At 50.3% G+C, this 20,159-nt stretch overlaps 1 long non-coding RNA gene across 1 annotated transcript; it reads left to right on the top strand.

Moving 5' to 3' along the window:
• Window positions 1-212: 212 nt before the first annotated feature.
• LOC111525373 lies at window positions 213-19,534 on the top strand. The gene is made up of 5 exons (XR_002726078.2): window positions 213-495; window positions 6,408-6,490; window positions 8,645-10,039; window positions 10,283-10,408; window positions 11,286-19,534. It is a non-coding gene; the product is annotated as an uncharacterized LOC111525373 (long non-coding RNA).
• The last annotated feature ends 625 nt before the right edge of the window (window positions 19,535-20,159 follow it).

The raw sequence follows: 20,159 nt of genomic DNA on the forward strand, positions 1-20,159 counted from the left end.
CGCCCCCGCGCCTCTCCAGCCCTGAGCTCTCTGCGGCCAAAAGTGGCCGGGCAAGCGTTGCCATGACAGCGCCGCGGGTGGGGATGCGGGAGGCTGAGAGCGCCGGCCTGCTAGCCCCTTTGTGCGGCGGGGGCGGCGGTGTGCTCCCTTCAAGACCGGCTGCACCCCGCTTTCCTGGCCAGGACTCTGGGCTGGGTAAGGAGGGGTTGGGTGTGGGGTTGTAAGGGCGCAAGGAGGCGAGAGGGTGGAGGCGAGGGCCGGGGGTGGGGCGCCTCCGCCCGCGAGCCGCTCCGGCATTAAAATTTCATGGGCGCTGCAGCAGCTACAAAGACGACGCCGGCTGCGCTCGGGGGACCAGAGAGGGAGGGAGGCTGCGGACGAGTGCGGGGAGGAGTTTTGAGATGGGAGGTGCTTGCAGGGGCTCCCCCAGTTCTGCGCTGTGAGCCGGGGCACAAAGAGCCCTCTGCACTCGCGCCGCAGGACCGCGGACCCGAGGTAAGACGTCGCCCCATCCTAGCAGTCTTCCTTCCCAAGCGTCCTTGTCCCCGAATGCGGAACAGCCTAATTCCCCGAGGGTGGGGTCGAGGGCAGGTCCCAGAGTCCCAGGGCTGGGTTCGGGGATACAAACGCCGCCTCAAGTGTCCCGCATTGGATGGATGAAGAGGCTTTGCAGCCTGTAATTGTCAAACACAGTCAAGACTCTGGCTGGGATCCGGGGTGAGGTCAGGCAAGGGGAGGATGCTTTGGGAGTCCAGTGCGAATGGGGGTCTTGCAATCATGATTATGAAGGGGAACAAAGACCCTTCCCTTCCGACGACACGAGACAGGATTTGGGAGGTGGACCTGCGAACCTTCTCTGCCCACCAGGTTAGCAATTAACTGGCCAAGCCATGGGCAGAGCCCAGAGAGTCTCGGAACTGGAGGTGGGGGTGAGGTGGCGGGGCAGGGTCGTTGAGGTCCCCTTTCCTCATACCCAGCAAACCCCCCCCCACAGCCTACCATTCCTTCACTTCTGGGACTCAAATCCCAGATGTCCAGCGTCAAATTTGGCTCCAAAAGGTTGGAGAGGGCTGGTAACTCACCCTCATTGAAAACAACAGTGACATCAGTTTATGGAGAGGTTACTCTAGGCAGGGACCTGCTTGGTGCTTTGCAAGCGTTATCACAACAGTCCCACGAAGTGGGACCCATTTTAAAGATGAAGAAACGGAGATTCAGAGAGGGTTATCGACACGCCCAAGGTCACACAGCCAGTGATTGCGAATCTAGATATGCAGGACTCTAAAGCCCACGTTGCATCTCCTAAAGGATCTAAGAAGATCCCGGAACCCACCAGCTCGATTCTCCACCTTTCCTCGGTTCCAGGACACTCCCTGGAGACGCTGGGAATTTGGGAGGAAAGGGACCAGACTTCCCTCTTCCAGCGGAGGGCCCTGGGGTAGAGAAATTGTTTCTGGGATTGTGCAGGGGGAGACCCCGGGGGCGCACCCTGGATTCCCCACCCTCATCCCAGGCTCCGGATCCGAGGCTGCCCGGCGCCTGGGATTGCTGGCGCGCACACCCCACTGCAGTGCCGCCGCGGGGAAAACGCCCCCACCTGGTGCGGCGGGAGGGGAGGAAGTATGAGAGGGAGGACTGCGAGACAACTTGAGGGAACGGCTTTGTTTTTTCTCGGGGCCAGGCTGGGACTGAGCACGGCTCAAAGCAGAACACTCGCTCTGGACTCAGTGCTTTGCAAAGCGCATTCCCTTTTGGGAGCATCTGGGAGCGCCGCGATGGCCCAGGGAGGGGTGCGGGGGTAGACGCAGGGCAGGGATGAGTAATTCCACTTGACAGACAGGGAAACCTGAGGACAGTGGTTCTCAGACTTTAGGGGCGTTGCTTCCAATACGCAGATGTCTGAGCCACGTGGCAAGGAGGATGAGTCAGCAGGTTTGGGGTGGGGCTGGGTATCTGGTGTTTACTCAGACCTCCTCATCCTCATCCTGCAGGTGGGCAGATCCTTGCTTGAGGGAACAGTGCTCCCACCTCGCCCCTCACCCTTCTAGGCAGAATCATCCAGTAGCCTGGGCAAACCATTTCTGGACACTTTGCCAGCTCCTAGCTTTGGGTGGCATTGAATTGATCCTACTCTAAGTTTGGTTAATTTCATGTTGAAAGCATTTTATGTAAACACCTTCCATGTCCCCCATGCCCGCCTATTTTACTATTTAGTGACCCTTGCCATTGAGAACTGTTCTGAAATTTACTTATTTTAAGCCTTAACCCCACTCCTTAACAGAGGAGAGTGATGAAGTCTTCAGAGTCCCCCAAAACAACCATAACTCCTTACCGCCAGCTTTAGGAGAATCATTCTCTATGCTTGCATTAAAAATGAGAATTTTGGGCTGGGCACGGTGGCTCACACCTGTAATGCCAGCACTTTGGGAGGCTGGGGCAGGATAATGGCTTGAGCCCAGGAGTTCAAGCCAAGCCTGGACAATATGGTGAGACCCCTGTCTCTAAAATAAATGAATAAAAATAAATGAGAATTTTTATAATTTTTGCCGATTTTAAAAAACAAATTCAATAAGTTTAATAAAATGCATGATAATTGTAGAAGATTTATAAACGATAAAAAAGTAGAAAACTCAATTTTCTTTTTCTTTCTTTTCTTTTTTTTTTTTTTGAAACAGAGCCTTACTTTTTGCCCAGGCTGCAGTGCAGTGGTGTGATCTTGGCTCACTATAACCTCCACCTCCTGGGTTCAAGTGATGCTCATGCCTTAGCCTCCCAAGTAGCTGGAATCACAGGCATGTGTCACCATGCCCAGCTAATTTTTGGATTTTTTGTAGAGCTGGGGTTTTGGCATGTTGGCCAGGCTGGTCTCGAACTCCTGGCCTCAAGTGATCTGCCCACCTCAGCCTCCCAAAATGCTGGGATTGCAGGCATGAGCCACCACGACTGGCCTGAAAACTTCATTTTCATGTATTTCTCTCTGGTGTGTGTGTGTGTATATATATACATATATATATATATATTTTTTTTTTTTTTTTTTTTTTTTTGTGAGTGAGTCTCGCTCTGTCGCCCAGGTTGGAGTGCAGTGGCCGGATCTCAGCTCACTGCAAGCTCTGCCTCCCGGGTTTACGCCATTCTCCTGCCTCAGCCTCCCGAGTAGCTGGGACTAACAGGCGCCCGCCACCTCGCCCGGCTAGTTTTTTGTATGTTTTAGTAGAGACGGAGTTTTGCCGTGTTAGCCAGGATGGTCTTGATCTCCTGACCTCGTGATCTGCCCATCTCAGCCTCCCAAAGTGCTGGGATTACAGGCTTGAGCCACCGCGCCCGGCCTCTCTCTGGTATATTTTCTATTATTGAAATTGGCTGGGCGTGGTGGCCCACACCTGTAATCCCAGCACTTGGGGAAGCTGAAGTGGGTGGATCACCTGAGGTCAGGAGTTTGAGACCAGCCTGGTCAACATGGCAAAACCCTATCTTACTAAAAATACAAAAATTAACTGGGCGTGGTGGCATGTGCCTATAGCCCAGCTATTCTGGAGGCTGAGGCAGGAGGATCGCTTGAACCCAGGATGCGGAGGTTGCAGTGAGCAGAGATTACACCGCCACCGCACTCTAACCTGGGTGACAGAGGGAGACCCTCAAAAAAAAAAAAAAAAAAAAAAAAGAAGAAGAAGAAAAGTAATTGCATTATATGTATACTGCTTTTGAAAAGTTACATCAGATGTGTTTCTCCATGTTATTACGACCTTTGCCGAAATCATTAGAGATTTCAGTGTTTCATGCAGGAGATAAACACAGTCTACTTTGTCAGTTCCCTATTGTTGGTCCTGCTAGTTGTTTCCAATTTTTCTTTTCTTCTGTGTCTTCATTTTAAGGTCCTTTCTCTGGCTGTGGTCCATGCTTCTTCCCAGGGCAGGATTACACTCTTTGAACTTTACTTATTCATCAAGGCAGTACAGAGTGGTGAAAGAGAAGCAGTGAGAGTTACACAAGTCTGTGTACAAATCCTTCTCCCACCTGTGTCCACTTCGGTCAGGGAGTAATCTCCCTTTTCTGAGCCTCAGTTTCCTCATTTGTAAAGTGGAAATCACAATCCCGGTTTTAAAAAGCGGCCATGAGGCTATGAACCAGTGCATGTTTGGTGCCCTGTAGGTGCTTAATAAAGCTAGCGAATGCTATCGTACACCCCCCTGGGTCCCAGCTGAGTTCACTTACGTAGCACCTGAGTCTTGTATGGATACTTAGTGATTTGCTTTTATTTCTGTTGAGGCTGCTGGTTCGTCTCCTGGGTGATTATTAGCCTGTTAGAGCAGCGTGTTTCTGGGACATTGGGTCCATTGTGCAGATTCAATGGGCTGGTGAATAACTTGTAGGCCAGTCCTTTGTTTCAAGAGGATCCCTTCCCTTGTCTCTGAGTCCCGACTCATCTGTCAGCTCGAGCTCTGAGGAGGAACAATAGCCAGAGATTCTCAGGGGCAGAGGCGAAGTCTGGCTGAGTGACATCTGTCTCCCTATCCCATTCCACTCTGATCAGATGAGGCAGGTGTCCCCTTATCCCTTGTGGTGCCAGGTGGGCCCCTCTGGAAGCTACCGGATGAGTCATGGAAGGGACGGGGGTGCTGAGCTATGGTGTACTCAAAGGTGTGGAGGAGATGATGAGTACTAATTAACCCTAAGTACCACTTTGTTACCGTTTACCAAGGTTCTTGCTGGTACTGCCTCATGGATACTCCATAAGGCAGGGAATTAGGCATTGCAGGTGAGAAACAGGCTCAGAGAGGTGAAGTGATGAGCCCAGGGCCACACAGCAAATTAGCTGTGGAGACAGGATTTCAAATCGTATCTAGTTTGACTCTGAAACATGTGTTTGTAACTACTCCACTCTGCCACTCTCCTAAGAGTGAACTCTTTTGCCTACAGACTGTGAAAGCAACCGGAATAAACTGAACAGAGATGATTTATCAATCACTGGCCACTTTTCTCACAGTAATAGTAATGCAGATGGCCATCAAGTTTGCAGTTTACATATACTTTCCTTGGATCTTTTCTCATTCAATCCATATATATATGGATCTATATATATTCATATATATATACATGAGTCGGCTCTGTCATCCAGGCTGAAATGCAGTGGAGCAATCACGGTTTACTGCAGCCTCCACCCCCTGGGTTAAAGCGGTCCTCCTGCTGCAGCCTCCCAAATAGCCACAGGCACATGTACACACAACCACGCCCAGCTAATTTTTGAATTTTTTGTAGAGGCAGAGCCTCCATCTGTTACCCAGGCTGATCGTGAACTCCTGGCCTCAAGCAATTCTCCTGCCTCTGCTTCCCAAACTGCTGGGATTATGGTGTGAGCCACTGTTTCCAGTCCCTGCCCCTATTTGAACACGCCTTCTGCCCCTTTGGGATCCAACAGGCCTGTTTAGAAACCTCAGTTTCCTCATCTGTAAAGTGGGGATAATAAAACCCAGCTTGTTTTGCCATATAGATAAAGACACTTCCAGTTAGGATCTGTCCTTAATAAATGTTAGTTTAGCTTCCTGTCCCTTCTTCTTGCTTTTCTTTCCTCTCTCTCCACCTCAGGGGTTCCCATGTTTGAAGGAGATTTGAATTCCGAATCTCCTCTTTTGTGGACATTGTGTTTGAATTCATAAAGAAACTGTGCTTTATCCTCCTCTGCAGAAGCATCTGCTTCCCCCAGCATGTCTCCTGCGAGGCACGTGGCACAGTTTCATTATTCCCTGGAGCTTCCGTTATCTCTGGGCGCTGGCTCATCCAAGGCAATTTGGGCCAACATCTCTTGCATGTCTCAGATCTCTGAGTAGCGATTTTATTCCAGAGTCAGGGAAAAAGACCAAAAACCCAGAGGGGATCTAAAATGCAACAAATGTATGTTTCCCTGGCAGCTGCCCATCCATTATTAAGAACAGTGCATGCTGTTTAGGGGGAAAAATGAATACTTACTTCATGGGTGGTGGTAATGAACTGTGTGGTCAGTGATGACAATAATAATGATGTAAGAAAATGGTAGAATTCAAGCTAAGCCTCATTCATCTTCTCATTTGATCCTCATGACAAACCTGTGAGGTGGGCACTGTTATTATCCTTAATTTGTGGATTAGAAGACCGAGGCTCACTGCTTTGAAGGACTTGGTCAAGGTCACACAGTTTGCCAATGGCAGAGCAGCACAGGAGTCCACGCCATAAAACCCACGTTAGGATGTACTGGTTGACACTAGCCTGAACAAAATACCTCCTTGTTTCCTGTTTTGCTTTTGATCTGCATCCGAGGAGATCAGTTTTGGGAAACGCTGTGATTTGAAACGGGATCTTAGCATCTGTTCTCCACTGTACCCATGGGTATGTATTTATTCTCTTACTCCTGTCTCTTTTTCTCTTGATGACAGTTGGAGGCATCTGTCCACCCATGTGGTTCCAGACACGTTCATGTGGCCACCATGACCCTGTTTGCATCACAGGAGTAACCAAGGTGATCTTCCCTCTCTTCCTGTGTCCACTGGGGGTTGGTTGGTAGAGACCAGCTTCATGCTTTGAGGTCAGATCCATCACAAAATCCATATATCCTGAGACCTGAATCTTAGAGGTGGGAGAGACCTCTGATGACCCTCTGGGTTCCAGTTCCTCAATCCTGGCTTTCCCGACTGACCTTGACTTGAAGTGGGTGGTCTGTGTGGTCTAGTGAGAGCTGAGATGATGAGGCCCTGGTGTCCACAACCAGTTCTTTGTGCAGCCTTTGATCTGGCACTTTTTAGTTCCAGTCCTCTTTCATCACATATAAATGAGTTTTGCAAAAATAACCTTATTGAGGTATAATTTACATACAAGGAAATGCCCCCATTTAAAGCACACATTTCAGTGTGTTTTGACAAATGTGTACACCTGTGTAACCACTGCCACAATCAGGATGTAGAACATTTTCATTGCTCTGAAATGTTCCCCTGTATTCCTTCCCAGTCAATCCCCTCTCAGCCCCAGCCCCAGCCCCAGCCCCAGGAAACCACTGACCTGCTTTATCAGAAGTAGATTGGATTCTTTTTTTTTATGTTCCATATATATGGAAGCATCTGTGTTCAGTTGTTTTTTTTTTTGTCCTGAACAGAATGCTTTTGAGGCTCATCTTTCCTTTTTTTTTTGAGACAAGATCTCACTGTGCTATTTGGGCTGCAGTGTAGTGGTGCCATCTCAACTCACTGCAACCTCCGCCTGCCGGGTTCAAGTGATTCTCCTGCCTCAGTCTCCCCAGTAGCTGGGATTACAGGTGTGTGCCACCATACCCGGCTGATTTTTGTATTTTTAGTAGAGATGGGGCTTTGCCATGTTGGCCAGGCTAGTCTTGAACTCCTGACCTCAAGTGATTGCCTCAGCCTCCCAAAGTGCTATGACTATAGGCGTGAGCGACCGAGCCTAGCTGAGGCTCATGCTTCTTGTTGCATGTCTCAGTAGTTCAATTCCTGTTCTGTCCAGTTTTATTGAGGCATAGTTTAAATGTCATATAACTCACCCATTCAATTATTTTTAATAAATGTACCAAGTTGTGCAACCTTCGCCATAAATCAGTTTTGGAACAGTTCTGTTACCCCAGTAAGTTCTCTCATACCCATTTATTGTTCATACACATCCCTAACCCCAGGAACCACGAATCTATTTCTCATCTCTGTAGATTTTCCTTTTTTGGATATTTTGTATGAATGAGATCATACAATATGTGTTCTGTTGAGCCTAGCTTCTTTCCCTCAGTATGATGTTTTTAAGGTTCATCCTTGTTGTAGTGTGTATTAAGAGTTTGTTCCTTTTTATTGATGAGTAGATTCCGTTGTGTGGATAAGCCAGACTTTGCTTTTCCATTCATCAGGACAGGGGATTTTAATTTGGTCAGTGCTGCCTAACTGCACTATATGCATATAATGCTACAGGATAAATATGGCTCATCTTTCTGGAACATAAATATCACACACAGATTTACTTAAAGTTTAAATCACTGAGTGGTGAAAATAATTTTTGGAACATGTACTGTGTGCCAGGCACTGGCTAAGCTTTGAAAATCATTAACTTTGGACAGGCGTGGTGGCTCATGCCTGTAATCCCAGCACGTTGGAAGGCTGAGGCTGGTGGATTGCGTGAGGTTAGGAGTTCAAGACCAGTCTGGCCAGCATGGTGAAACCCTGTCTCTACTACAAAATAAAAAACTTAGCCAGACGTGGTGGCACACACCTGTAATCTCAGCTACTTGGGAGGCTGAGGCAGGGGAATTGCTTGAACCTGGAAGGCGGAGGTTACAGCGAGCCGAGATCACACCACTGCACTCCAGCCTGGGTGACAGGGTGACATCTCTCCAGGAGAAAAAAAAAAAAAAAAAAGAGAGAGAAAGAAAATCATTAACTTTGAGTCACACATTAAGTACGTGGGGGTTAGAGAGCCACAGTTTCCTCCAGGTTTCTCTGGCCCCAAAGCCCATGCCTTCCTTTGTACACTCTAAGACGATGTCAGCTTCACCCAGGAGCTAGCTAAAGGTCCCTTGAAACCTCCATCACCTTACTAATATCATGGCTCTAGGTCCACAGAGCCAGGGGAAAGGGTCACTGTGGATCAAGCCAGGCTTGAGCAGCCCAGGGTCTTTTTACAGAGAGCAGCAAGTTCCTGGGACAGAGGAGAGAGAAGGGAATTTCCAGGTTCTTCAGGACGTTCACAACCACCCTGAGAAGCATCCTTGCAGATAAGTATTTAAACTTACCAGGCCATAGCCTACCAGCCTGCCCTCTTCTGGTCTGTGCAGGAAAGTGTAGTATCTTAGAATCCCAAAGTGGGAGGGGAAATGGGTGATGTAGCTCATTCTCTTTTCTACGTCTATGGAAGAAAGAAAGAGCTTGTCCCCATTTTGTGGGGTCCCAGAAAGGGTGATTTTCACACTCCACATTTGGCATTAGGGCTAGTATTTTATAAACGTCACCGTCTGGAACTTTTGAAGGCTGAGTTAAATGACTTCACCTTGTGTACTTGTAGAACTGCTATTAGAAGGAGGCTGGAGACTCCCTGGTAATGTGAACTGGCCCTTTTCAGTTTTGGTGTTTTGTGATCATATTTATAAACCTTGGCTAGAGCTCCTTGGCCTTGCAGTTAAGAGTTAGCAGTGTGACTTTAGATGCATTTTTCTCACTGCAAGTGTCTGAGTTCACCTCCAGTTCTGAACTCATGCCCCCACTCCCAGGTGCCGACAGAAAGCTTTGAAGATATGCTGAGACGGCTCCCTGACAATCCTGACTCAGGTCTGTCAGTTGATGAAGACAGCGTAGTTGTCACTAAAGTCAAAACCTGGCAGATGGTCCTAGGTCATGATTAGTGGTCATTCTCTGGTCTTCTCCAGACTGGTGACACAGGGTGGTCTTAAAAGAGTCCTACTCCAGCCTCTGGCTCCCCGAATTTCCTCTGGTGCATGGGGCATCAGGAAAGGGCAGGGGAGAAGGAGGGGGAGCAGAAAAATTACTGCTGGGCAGCAGGGTCCCTTCCCTTTCCCCATCCATTGCTTCAAACAATGGGTGATCATTGTGCACCTTGAGTGAATGTCAAGGCAGGAAGAGTCCCAGGGCCACCCGGTGTGGCAGGAGCAGAGCTGGGATCAGAATTCTGGATTCCTGACTCTCCGTTCAGCTGCAATTCAGCTGTCACCAAGCTGCTGAGTTTGTCCTACTTTCTCCCGGGTCGCATTCTGCTGTGGTCGGGAAACAGGGAGTGAGTGAAGGGAACCCGGGAACCCCTCTCCCCTCACCTTTTAAGGATGTTCTGGGGTGGAATAAAGGGAGGTGGAGGGTGGGGTGCCTGGGCCCAGCCTCACTGGCTCCTGGTCCTTCTTTCTTCGGCAGGGAGTTCTGGCAAGGCCTGGGCCTGGGGAGGGGGCCTGGGTGCGGTTTTCTCCTGCGGTGTGGTTGGCTCTTTTGTCTTCCAGGATGAGCCTGTGGGGTCTGTGTGGGGAAGGAAGGAGCTGGGAGCCTGGACTGCCTGTGTGTCTGCTGGATGCTGCCAGGTAAACCTGAGAGAGATGTGGGGAGGGAGGGAGGTCACATGGAGCTTGGCTTCATGGGGGTAGGTTGTCCTCCCACCTGTGCCCCCTCCTCAGGCCCAGAACATTCCTGCTCATGGGAAGACGGCCAGGGAACCAGGTGGCTGGAAGGCTTGCTCTGTGTGGTCCTGGTGGGGGTGGCTGGGATGGAATCAAGACCACTGTGGGTGAGCTCGAGCAGAGAATTCAGCATGTTCATTCATTCAGCACCGGAATGGACCAAGCAACTTCTCCGAGCCAGATGCTGGGGATGCAGAAGTGAACGCAGAGACATGATCCCATCTGCTCGGATCTTCATGTCAGAACACGCTTTATTACAGTCTCGGCGAGGGGGTGAGCTCCTCATTCTGAGAGCAGTGTGTGTGTGTGTGTGCGCGCGCGTGCACGTGTGTGTGCGTGCATGTGTGTGCGTGTGTGTGTGCGTGCACGTGTGTGTGCGTGAATGTGTGCGTGTGTGTGCGTGTGTGCATGTGTGTGTGCGTGTGTGTGTGTGTTGGGGGTGGTGGTGGGCAGAGATCCTCCCAGTGGGAATATTGTAAAATGAATTGAAGCCATCAAAGGCCTCTGAAGGTCCTTCCCACCCACTCAAATCCTTGCCCCGTCTCTGCCCATGAGGCTCCTGGAGCTTGCTATGGGCTCCCTTTACTGCTTTTCCTCTGGTCCCCTGAGCTAACCCTGCCTGGTGGGGTATTCTCAGCTTTCCTTGCTTCCTCTTTTTAGACAACTTTTTTTTTCTTTTTCTCAGAGACAGGGTCTCACTCTGTTGCCCAGGCTAGAGTACAGTGTTATGATCATGGCTCACTGCAGCCTTGACCTCCAGGGCTCAATACATCCTCCCACCTCAGCCTCCTGGGTAGCTGGGACTATAAGTGCACGCTACCATGCCTGGCTTATATTTTGTAGAGACAGAGTCTCATTATGTTGCCCAGGCTGGTCTCAAACTCCCAGGCTCAAGTGATCCTCCTTCCTCAGCCTCCCAAAGTGCTGCGATTACAGGTGGGAATCACCGTGCCTGGCCTAAGTTTCTTCTGAAAATTTTTCATGTCCAAAGCCCTCACTTCTACCCTGTGTGTGTGCTGGGGGCATGAGAGAGAGACTGGGGGGATCTCTGAACATGCATCCCCTGAGATGCAGAATTAGGCTGGGGGGGATGTGGGAAGTTGGGGATGGAGGCTGTGGCTTCACCCTCACTCACTGTGCTCCCCCCCAGGTGGCTCCATCTGGGCTGCATCTCCAGCACTCCTGGCCTGGCCTTCTCTTTGGACCTCGGGTGACCCTGGACTCTGGCCACAGTAACTTAGCGGGCAGACTCCGGTGGTTTTCTAGCACCCTGGGTGACTCCCTGAAGATCTCACCCTCCTCACCTGTTGGGATGGAGCCTTCCATGGATAGGAGCTCTTCCTGGCTGATGCTCAGTGGACGACTGGATCTGGCTCTGGAGGACGACTCCAGGGGTATGAGGGAGGCCTGGCAGCCCACTACTCCCTCCTCACCTGCTCGGGCCCTGCCTGCTGGGCCCTATTGTCTGGGTCTGGGGGCCCTTTCCTGACCTCATGTGAACTTGATTCCTCCTTGCGTTTCTGCCGGTGACCAGACAGAGCCTGGCCTGGGCCAAGGCCCCACTGACCACACTCTCCCCAAGGCTGGGTCTCAAAGGACCCTATAGGATGGGGACAGGAACATGATGGAAGTCAGGGAGGGGCTGTCAGGGAGAGGGCACAGTTCCTCGGGTGCCGCTGGCTGGAGTCCTTTGTCTCCGTTTGCTCTGTGTGTAATTGTCATTTTGTGGGGCTTCCTTGGTGGCGCTTTTCCATGCTTTTCCTCTCCCTGATGGTTACAAAGAGGAGACAGTCAGGATCTGGGAGGAGCTGGAGCTTTCCCCCTGTGCTGTTGAACTCTGGGAGGGGCAGCTAGAGGGACTGAGTGTGCAACATCCTGAAAAGAGAAGGTCTTTGAGAGATAAGATCTAGGCCAGGGAAATTAACTAGAAAGAGACAGGCGGCCCTGGGTTTTTTCCTGCGGTCCAAAGGGAACCAGTCTTACCCAAAGGATTGAGGGGTCACCTGAGCCCAATCTCAGGACACTCTTCTCCAATCAGATCCCTGCTTCTAGCTGCACTGCTCCTGGATTGTGTTCTTGGGGAGCAGAAGGTGGCAGGACAGGCCCCACAATCCACGATTCCAGCTCCCTCCAGAGGGGACAGTCCCAGTGTCTGCAGGAGAGCAGCTTGTGGCCTCCCTTAGGCAAGTTTAAAAGCCAGATGTCCTTTTTCCCAGAAAGGGGAGTGCTGTGTACTATTCATCGGCTTGGGCTGCCATAGCATCATGCCACAGACTGGGCGGCTTAAACATCAGGAATTTATTTTCTCCCAGTTCTGGAGGCTGGAAAGTGCATATCAAGGTGTTAGAGTTGGTTTCTGGTGAGGCCTCTCTCCTTGGCTTGCAGGTGGCACCTTCTTGCTATGTTCTCACATGGCCTTTTCTCCATGGAGAGGGACAGAGAGCACGAGCAACCTCTGGTGTCTCCTCCTCTTCTTATAAAGACACTAATACCATCAAATTAGGGCTCAACCCTATGGCCTCATTTAACCTTAACCCCTTAAAAGTCCCATCTCCAAAAACAGTCACATAGTAGGCTACTGCTTCAACCTATGCATTTGGGGGAGGGGACTCCATTCAGTCCTTAGCAGGGTGGTCACCACAAACATGGAAAGTCAGAGCCATCTCCCCTTCAGAATTCCCGTCCCCCACCCAGGAATGCGGAAGAGGGGCAGAAGTATGGGAAGCAGACACTGAGAGTGGCAGGTACCATGCTGGGGTGGCTCGGAGTGTTTCGGAGGACATATGGAACTGGCTGGGCTCAGTGTAGGGAGGCGGAGCCCCTGGGAGAGCCGTGTCCTGAGAAGGGCCTGGGCTACAACCCTGGGCAAGTTACTTCACCTCTGAGCCTCCACTGCTCTATGAAATGGAAGGCATGTGCCCGCCTGTCAGGTGCAGGGAGGATTCAGTGAGATCGTGTGCCTGGCACTGTGCCTGACTCCCAGCAGATACTCAGTAAATGCTCCTATCCATCTGGGAGTATAGACTTAGGGTTTATCTATTTTTTTTTTTTTTTTTTGGCCCTCTGGACTTCAAAACTTAGCATCTTCTGATCCAGAGGTATTTCTGATTAGCCCTTCCCTACCTATTTTCCTAATATCACTCTTTAATCGGCTTGGGGAGGTGGCAGCATTTCATATGGCCTCCACAGTAACTCACAATGCTTCCTGGAGTATTCGAATTCTACTCTCTCATCAGCACTGAGCACCTACTTTGGGTCCTTTCCCGTGCTAGCCATTTGGGGGAAACATAGGTGAAGAGTGCCAGGGTTCGAACCTTTAGGATTTCACAGCCATGCTGGATGGGATAAAACCAGCTCATATGGAGAATCAGAGACTGGGACAGTGCCATAAAACTGTCTGTTAAGGCACAAGTTCTGAGTGCTTGGGAAGTGGGAGACAGACCCCAGAGAGGGCTGCTGCAGTCTGGAACAGCTTCCTAGCAAGCTGTACCAACCAGAGCCTTGAAGGATGAGAAAGATCTGGCTGAGATGAGACCCGACCCTCTAAATTCCCAAAGTAAGTTCTAGGAAATGTCATCATTGCTCCTCAAAAAAAAAAAAAAAAAAAAAAAAAAAAGCAAGGCAGGTTCAAATTCAAATTCTACTGCAAAATTTCAAACACTCAGGGACAGGGCATAGGATGAAGTGTTCCTTGACTTTTATGGCTGTAGAATCCATTTCTCATGGAACATCGTTTAGAACTGTGGGAGATGCTAGGCCGGGGTTTCTATGGGAAAAGTACAGCAGTGATAGAAGACGGCATAATTAGGGTACACTTAGGTGCTTTGTAGCATTGGCTGAAAAGGAAGCTGACCGGGAGGGTGTGGGGAGTCTCAACTTGGTTCCAGGAGCCAGGCCAGCTTGATGCAGTTTTTTTTTTTAATCAGGGAGGGCAGGCCAATAGTTGGAGCAACTAGAGGCCTGACATTCGGTGACGGAAGAGATGCCTACTGAGCACGGGTGTCAGATCTTTTGCAGAGAGATGCTGGTGTGCGTGTGTCTATGCCAGAGTGTAACAGGATCCAGCCCTCTGGGGAGGGGCTGACCAGAACCAGGCAGGGGGTTTCTATCCAGGACAAGTAGGGTCCATTTTCAAGGGAGCTGAAATATTTGCAGGGGGTGCTCTGAGACCCACAGCCAATAAACAGGGAAGCGACATGCTTTTGAGCAGGGTCCATGTGGTTAGGGTTGATTTTGATGGGGCTGGGGGGCTTAGAGGTAGACCCCCTGCCCTGGTCAGACCCCACTCCCTGGCTGGTGGGGGCGGGAGGCCTCTGGAGCTGCAGCTGGAGGGGCCGGGGCAGTGTTGCATGGTGTGATTAACCTACTAACCCAGGGCTCAGCCGGGACGCTGTGGCGTGTGGCGAGGTGCCTGGCCTTCTGCCAACCAACTAACCCACTAACCAGGCCCGAGCATGCCCTACTAACCACCCCCTGCAGCCAGATCCTACTAACCATGCAGCTCATGGGCCTTTCAAAGGGCTGGGATATGGGGGCAGCCAAGGCTCCAGAAGGCTCTGCCTATGGGCTGGGATCTTTGTGCAGACCCACGTTCCAGGACAGGGAATGCAAATAAGACTCACCAACTCTGCCACTTCCTGTTGGGTGACTTTGAGTAAGTCACCTCACTTCTCTCAACCTCAGTTTCCTCAGTGGTAGAATGCGAGTTCTGATACCTCACAGGTTGCAGTGAGGATTCCCGTGAATATAAGGGTCTTGGCACATGGCAGATATTTTTTAAAAAAGTATGAGGGTGGAGGAAGGCCCCCCAAACCCGGTTGAATACGTCTGCTGCCTAGGCCCTGGCCTCTCTGGGTGTTCTGCACACAGATCCTTCTGCCTGGGGCAAGACACTTGCTTTGAATCCCTGACTGTCACTTCCCCACATTCTTCCTCCGTCTCAGCTTTCTCTTCTGTAGGCAGCTCTTTTGTTCGATTACTAACCCGTCTAACCCCGGGGTACCTCAACTGCACCCCGATCATCCCTTAACAAACTAACGGACCTGCGTGAGTTCTTCCTTTTCTCCTAGCGACTCCTGTGTGTGTCTGCTGAGGTGCCCTGTCCGCTGGTGCTGTGCTCTGACTTACTAACCCAGCCCCTACTAACCCTGTTTTCTCTTCTTACTAACCCCAGCCCTGCCGAGCTCTGGGCTCCCCCGGGGGGCTGGTCCCCCTCCTTTTGGCAAGCAGATGACTTGGGACTGCTGGCCCTGTATACAGATGTCCCACTTTGCTGCCCCATATTGGCTGTTTGTAAGATCAGAGTCCACTGGGCCAGGTCTAAGGCAGGGGATGGCCCTATTAACAAGACTCAGAGGAGGAGGCGGTGGTCCTGTGGATGGGGGAGGCTGGACTCTGAGTATGACATCTCTCCTCTGTGCAGAAGTCTGGTTGCCACTGGGAATAGGTGGGACCAGGGAAACCTCTGGGACGTGAGTGTGGAGGCCTGTGGGTCTAGACTAGACTGTGGAGCTCTGAGCTTTTGTGTCCTCCTCTGGAAGGAAGCTGGGGAAGAATCTTCTCCATTGTTAAGTGACAGGGATAGAAGCTGTCCTGCACAGGAAGAGGGGGGCGTGTCCCATGAGGAAGGCAGGAGGGGCCCGTCACCGGAAATTAGCAGAGGGGCGTGTCCCACACCGGAATTCAGAAAGCGGAGCCTTTCTTACACCGGAAGTCAATGAAGCGAGTCTTTCCCACGCTAAAAACTACTGAGTGGAGTATTTAGTACACAGGAAGTCGGTAAGAGGAACACTTCCCATATTTGAAAACTGAGAAGAGGGACATTTCTGACACCGGAAGTCAGTGAGAGGGCTCTTTCCCACACAGGAAGTCAGCTAGAGAGGCCTCTTCCATCTCTGGAGCTGAGAGAGGCGGGTTTCCCTCACCGGAAGTAGACGTGGGGCCGTGACCGGAAGTCATTGGGAAAGATCCATTCCACGCACGGAAGCTAGAGGGCGTTAGTTGTCCTGTTGAAAAGGAGGGTTGGGAAGGGGAAGCAACTTTACCACAGGCTGGGAGTTTGCAGGAGAGAGAAGTGGGGAGCAAGAAATGAACTTCTGGGGCTCACAGGGTTCCTGCAGCTGCTCAGGCCTGCCAGGAATGCATCCCTGGCTCTCTGTTCCCACCCACGTCCCTGCCTCAGCCAGCCTCCCCCAGAGCCCGCCAGCCGCTAAGCCAGGGCCACACCTGGGGGTGATTTCATGCCTCACCTCCAGTAGGCACCTTGGTTTCTTTGGGTTAATCTCTGGCTCCCTTGCACTAACTCTTGCTCTCACCCAGCTAATCCCTGCCTCACCCTGACTGCCCCAGGGGCTGACCATTAACAACCAACCTGGTCTGTCTGGGGGCTCCAGGCTCCTGGCCTGGCCCTGACCGGCTCTTAATTAACCTTTCCTTCACCTTTACTAACTCCTGCCTTCCTGGTCTGTTCCTTTCAGCAGAAACTAATGGCTTGTGGATTTCTTTCTGACTAACAACAGGTCTAACATTCCTTGTTACTGTTAACAGCTTGGATGTCGGCATGGCTGGGAAGGGGCTAACAGGTTTGAACTTGACTAGCACAGGGAAAAGTGTAGATAATTTTGGACGTGGTGTCTGCTCTGAGTCAGAGCAATCAGAAGTCGGTAAAGATGGTAGTTTTCTAAAGGAGGTGCCAGGGCTCAAGTGTGGACCAGGCCTGATGGAGCAGTGGTACCCACCAAGGTGGGGTCAGAAGTATAGCCAGTCTTGCAAGGTTTTGGCCATTGGGCGTGTCTTCACTCCTCGTGATCTGCATTTGGTTTCAGTTCTTTAAACAATATAGCCTTATAGCTCCAATAGTTTGCACAAGTAGATGCAGCTCTTATAAACCTTAAAATACCTGTCTGGTGTCTACAGAGCATATGCCATTTTGTATAGAGTCACCTGTCCCCAGGCCAGGGCCTAGAGTCTTCGTTTGGGGACTTTGTGTTTTGGAAGCTCTAGGACATAAAGCATTAGATCAGAGTATTCAGAAGGGTTATAATTCCGTCAGTCATTTACATGTTAGTAGTATAAACTGTCTGAGCTTCGTCTTCTAACTTTTAGCTCTTCCAGCATAAACTCTTCTGTGCAATTTAGCTGCACCGAGGAAACGGGAATTTTTCTGGAAGGGACTTTTGATCTCTTTAGACTGAGGGAACGTCCTTTGGGATAGAGGGGCAGGGAGCATAAGCCAGGGATTCCAGGTGCAGGTAAGAGGTGGCACTAGGTCAAGGTTTTGCTGGCTCAGTCTGGAAGTCAGAGTCTGTGGGAGAAGACAGCTCAAGGCAGGGCCTGGAGGATTGGATCAATTTAGGGATAGGTCAAAGGCTGGCTTGGAGGCCTTACAGGCAGATTGCTTGGGTCATTGAATCCTAGTCCGGTGCTGAGGACCCTTTTCTCTGGTGACTGTGGACTCAGAGCTAACCAATTGTAGTTGGCAGTAAGGGCCGAAGGGTGATCCAGAGGCTTGAGCTGCAGAGAGCACAAGAGAGAAAAGATGTCTTAGGAAGAGCTCTGAGAAGATGCCTCGGCTGCTGGCAGGGACCTCGGATGGGGTAGAGTCTACACCCAGGAAGTGCCTGCCTGCCACCCTCTAGTGGCTGCCTTACCCCATTTCACTCAAAGCAGGAAGCTCAGAAACACCTCCTATTCCTGAAACTCCTCTGTTTAACTGCAAAGATTTGATGCTGCTAAGGACCTACTATGTGTCAGGCACTGCTCTGGGCGCTGGGACCTGCACCTGGGCTTTTTCATCATTGTGCTTTTAGAGCCTAGTGGGAGAGTTGGTGAAGTAGATAGTGATTCAGTGAGATGGTGTTATGATGGGTCAGGGGACTTGGGAACACCTAGGAGACAGACAACATTGATGTGCACCTACTGTGTGCCAGTCATGTGCCAGGCATTGGGGGTGTAGTGGTAGTTAAACACCATTTGGTCTTTAGGAGCTTTAATTCTAGTGTGTTGGGTGGGTACAGGGGGGTGGAATGGGACAGAGAGACACCTAATCCACCCTGGGATGGCTTTCTGGAGAGGCATCTAAGCTGAGCTCTGGCTGGGTGGGTGGTGGGTGGGGTTGAGTTCCAGGCAGTGAGAGTAGTGGACACCAGTTTCTGGGGATCAGAGAGGACCCAAAGAGGTTCTGGAAGATTCATGTGGAATGTAGCAAGAGATAGGGGAAATGTACGTGGTGCTGGGTCTGGTTGCCAAGGAGTTTAGATTTTAACCCTAGGCCTTGGGTAGTCATGGATATGATCTGAGAAAGGGAGATAGTGGATTTGAGTTTTAGGCTGGCCATTTGGCTTTCCAAGCCCAGGTGGAACTCAGAAGAGTTTGCAATGGGGTCTGGCCACATTTTAGCAGAACTGGCCACAACTGAGCAGAACTTTTTGAAACTAGGAAGACCCTTTGGTCCACCTTTTGATGAACGGAATCCATACATGCCTACCCCATTGGAGGTAGCTCTGCACTGACTGGAAAGTAAAGGGGACCAAGGTGACAGTAAAAGCTCGGAAGGGGAGCAATCTTGAAAACATGTCATCCCATGGTGGTAGGAAGCCCCTGGAGGAAAGACCAGGGGAAACACAGTCATAGGCTGCAAGTCTACAAGAGAATTCCATTGGGGAGGGAGCCTATTTGTCATGCATGACTGCAAAGGGGAGATACAAGTGTGGAGTAAGCTTGCAAGAGGCTGATCCTGGTCCCAGAGAGGGAAAAATATGCTTTGGTAGGTAATGAACCTTTTGTTCCCAGAGGCAGAAAGATTGGGACTAGGCCAACGTAGAGATTGGCGATGGTTTTGAGATTCTAGGAGTGTGTGTGCGCGTGCGTGCATGTGTGTGTGCATCTTGACAATATTAGAGGAGGCTGAGCCCAAGCAGGCACATTCTCTTCAATCCCTCCCTCATTCAGTCTGCTCTTGAGTCTACTGAACATCAAGCTTGCTATGAGCAGGATCTTAGAGCTGAGGAATTGGCCTCCGAATCTGAACAGGTGTCGTAATCCTTTCTTAATAGGTTGTGCTGTGGACCCAATGTGAGGGCTATGCTGGCGTACATGGTGACATATTGAGCTGGGGGATGCTCTCAGGGTGGGGGACTGCTTCCATCCCAACAAAGGCCCTCTTGAGAGTCTATCCAGGGACCCATTGTTTTACTTTAACAGACCAGAAAATATGTTTGTTTTCCATGTCATTACTTCCAGGGGATGCTGAATGTGTGGGCAGAAGTTTGTAGATTAAAAATCAGATTTTTAGTTGGATTCAGCAAAGGAGTGTCAGCTGGATTTTTGTTTTCACCCATGAATGTAGCTGCTTCTGTGTAAAATACCATTTTGTTATTAAAAATCAATTCACACTGGAAACATGACTGTAGCGTATGAAGCAGAAGGGACGTGCTGTTTAAGGGAGAGAGGGCAGTCAGTCGTGTTTTCAAGGAGCAGGGGTGGGCTCTCTCAGGGAGTCAGCCTTTCCTCAAGAGTGACCCTGGAAGTCAATATAATGGGGTATTTTATTTTTTAATTTGGTAAAATAATCATAACATAAAACTTAACCGCCATAATAATTTTTAAGTGAACATCTTAGTGGTATTAAGTACATTCACATTGGTGTGCAACCGTTATCACCATTGGTACTTATTTTTCTTTTCTTTTGTTTAGAGATGAGGTCTAATTATGTTGCCCAGGCTGGCTTTGATCTCCTGGTCTCGAGCAGTCTTCTTGCCTCAGCCTCTTGAGTAGCTGGGACTGCAGGCTTGCACCACCGTGCCTGGTGGCATTTAAAAAAAATAACCCTTCTTTGTGCCTAGGGCAGTGCTTTGAGAAATCCAGGTTTTTATTGCTAGGGATCTTATATTTCACTGGGGAGGCAAAGAGTTCCTTGGTGACAGAGAAAAAGAGTTTAGTGTGTGGTCAAGAAGGACTGGCAAATGTAAGCCACACATATTGCCACTCTTCCCTTCAGTAGCCTTGACAGACATTGCAAGTTGAT

The sequence above is a fragment of the Piliocolobus tephrosceles genome, chromosome 19 (assembly GCF_002776525.5).
Source record: "Piliocolobus tephrosceles isolate RC106 chromosome 19, ASM277652v3, whole genome shotgun sequence".
NCBI lineage: Eukaryota > Metazoa > Chordata > Mammalia > Primates > Cercopithecidae > Piliocolobus > Piliocolobus tephrosceles.